Below are 2,989 nucleotides of genomic sequence, written 5' to 3' on the forward strand. Positions count from 1 at the left end.
TCTGTGGCATATATGGTATCTGTGGCATCTGTGGCATCGGTGGTACCTGTGGCATCTGTGGTATCTGTGTTATCTGTGGCATCTGTGGCATCGGTGGTATCTGTGGCATATGTGGTATCTGTAGTATCTATGGCATCTGTGGTATCTGTGGTATCTGTGGCGTCTGTGGCATCTGTGGTATCGGTGGCATCTGTGGCATCGGTGGTATCTGTGGCATCTGTGGCATCTGTGGCATCTGTGGTATCTGTGGTATATGTGGCATCTGTGGCATCTGTGGTATATATGGCATCTGTGGCATCTGTGGCATCGGTGGTACCTGTGGCATCTGTGGTATCTGTGACATCTGTGGCATCTGTGGTATCGGTGGTATCTGTGGTATCTGTGGTATCGGTGGCATCTGTGGCATCGGTAGTACCTGTGGCATCTGTGGTATCTGTGTTATCTGTGGCATCTGTGGCATCGGTGGTATCTGTGGCATCTGTGGTATCTGTGGCATCTGTGTCATCGGTGGTATCTGTGTTATCTGTGGTATCTGTGTTATCTGTGGTATCTGTGGTATCTGTGGAGAACTTATGCACTTGAAGACTGCTTCAGAAATCTGCAAATAATTTTCTGTTTATTCACTTCCAACAAACAAAATGCACTCAAAAACAGTTTCAGATTACATTCAGCCATTCACTCATTAGCCGGTGCCGGTAACCTACACTGAAGCCAGAGCTGTCCTAGGGCAGACTGACAGGATACACACAGTGAGTGTCACTGGCCACCATCAGAGGACCAGTTGGGTGGAGTGTCTTGCCAAAGGACATAACTGAAGCAGACAGAATTAGAATTTGAACCAGCAATCTGCCAGTTATCTCTGCCCCCTGAGTTACTGTCACTGAGGTGAAAAATGATGGCTAACCCCCAGGGATGGCAGCACTGCTCTTTTATGCCTGAAACAATTATAAAGAAATTCTTGAGCTGCATCAACAGCTAGAACCCGCTCCTCTTGCTACCTTCAGCTGTACCAGCAGTTTGGCAGCAGGGCTGCCAAAGTTTTCTCTAAACTGGAGATAGACAGAATGGGTGGACTGGGGCTGACCAAGACCCCAGAGGTGGTGAGATCACTGCATGTACAAATATCCTGCAGATTTGGTGTGCCCTACTGCAGTCACAGCATTTTCAGCACATCAAGCTGAAATCTTAGAGTGATCTCCTCCCTCTCTCCTCTAGGGGGAGCAGCACAAAGCATGGTCATGTGATAGTCATATGGTTAAATTTGTCAGGTCAAAGTCACCAAGAGAAAACTGATATCATGATCCAACCAAAGGTCTATTCCGGCTGGCTTTGCTCTGAGTGAAAAACCCTGTAATACACACACAAACACACGCGCGCACACACCTACACACACACAAACACACCTGGAGTTGTTTCCTACCTCCTCTTGGAAGAGGTTCTGTCTGTTTTTTAGAGCTCTCAGCCGGTTCTGCTTGTCTTCATGGTCCAGGTGATCTTCAGGTGGTTGGAAGTAGCCAATCAGATCTTGTAGACTCAGACTGACTGAGTCTATGGGAAGATCTAAAGTAGAACTTTTTCCTTTCTTTCTCACTGTGTCCAGACCTCTGCAGATTCCATAGAACAGAATGTCTTTAATGAAATCAGTCCAATGTACAGTTCTGGTTATAGAATAAACTGTAAAGCTCAGACTGACTGACTGACTGACAAGTAATTCATGGGAACTGCCTTGGACTTAAAAATAACTGCTTTAAATCTCTTTTTCTGTCTTCATGTGTAGTAAATGGGTTCAACTCAGGGGTTAAGAGGTTCCCACTAGTGCAGTATTTCTGTATCCTGAGCAGAATGACTGGCACACTGTTGGGACTCCCTTCCATCAGTAGATGGAGAGACATGTTACTTTTGGAGTTTTGCAAGTTTGTGCACATATGCTACTTCCTAATACTGTCACATTGATTATGTTCCTGTACTTCATAACATTTGTTTACATCTCTTCATGTTTGAAGGGATTATGATCTGAACTGAAGTTTTCTTGAATTCATCAGGATTTTCTTGTCACACAATCTTTTGGAGAAGAAAAAGGCTGCTTCTACATCAAGCTAAAATCTGGCTCTGATGTGCTTATCAAAAATCAAGCTATTGTGCCCTTATACCTCTAGGAGGAGACATTCCCTCTTAAATTAGAGGACATTGCACACAACACTCTAATGCAGTGTTTTTCAACCTTTTTTGAGCCAAGGTACATTGTTTTAATTGAAAAAATCCAGAGGCACACCACCAACCAAAATTGTAAACAAAGATGCTCCGTAGCCGCCTATATTACATATATAGTCATTCTTATCAAACTGTCTTGAATAGGAATCAAATAAACACAAAATTAATTTTTTTTTATCATATTTTACAATTCTTTTTTCAAATTGCACTTAACATGTCCACTTCAAAAATACACCAGAACAGTGCCACAACACTGNATTTGATGGGACACATATCTGTAATTACAACTTAAGATGTTTTGAACCTAATTATGACTAGTCAAAATTATATTTTTAGATATCTGAATGAAGAACCCCTTAGTGCTGCTACTGAGCTATCCAAACGGTTACCTGCACAATTTTAGGTTTCCCGCACAAAATTATCAGAAAATGCCACAATGTAGAAAGAGCAGCAGTGTGCCATCTGTGGTATCTGTGGCATCTGTGGTATCTGTGGCATATGGGGCATCTGTGGCATCGGTGGTATCTGTGGCATATGTGGTATCTGTAGTATCTGTGGCATCTGTGGTATCTGTGGTGTCTGTGGCATCTGTGGTATCTGTGGCATCTGTGGCATATGTGGTATCTGTGGTATCTGTGGTATCTCTGGCATCTGTGGTATCTGTGGCATCTGTGGTATCTGTGGCATCGGTGGTACCTGTGGCATCTGTGGCATCTGTGGTATATGTGGCATCTGTGGTATCTGTGGCATCTGTGGCATCTGTGGCATCTGTGGTATC

At 43.6% G+C, this 2,989-nt stretch overlaps 1 protein-coding gene across 1 annotated transcript in view; it reads right to left on the reverse strand.

The window, feature by feature from the left end:
- LOC106942405 (ryanodine receptor 2-like) overlaps positions 1-1,732 on the reverse strand; it is a 20,855-nt gene extending 19,123 nt beyond the window's left edge. The window contains exon 1 of the mRNA XM_015025674.1: positions 1,421-1,732. The gene's annotated coding sequence lies outside the window, so the exon portion shown is untranslated. The remainder of the gene's footprint in view (positions 1-1,420) is intronic.
- Positions 1,733-2,989: the final 1,257 nt, after the last annotated feature.

The sequence above is a fragment of the Poecilia latipinna genome, unplaced genomic scaffold, assembly GCF_001443285.1.
Source record: "Poecilia latipinna isolate Pla-1442-1.1 unplaced genomic scaffold, P_latipinna-1.0 Scaffold4252, whole genome shotgun sequence".
Taxonomy (NCBI): Eukaryota; Metazoa; Chordata; class Actinopteri; order Cyprinodontiformes; family Poeciliidae; genus Poecilia; species Poecilia latipinna.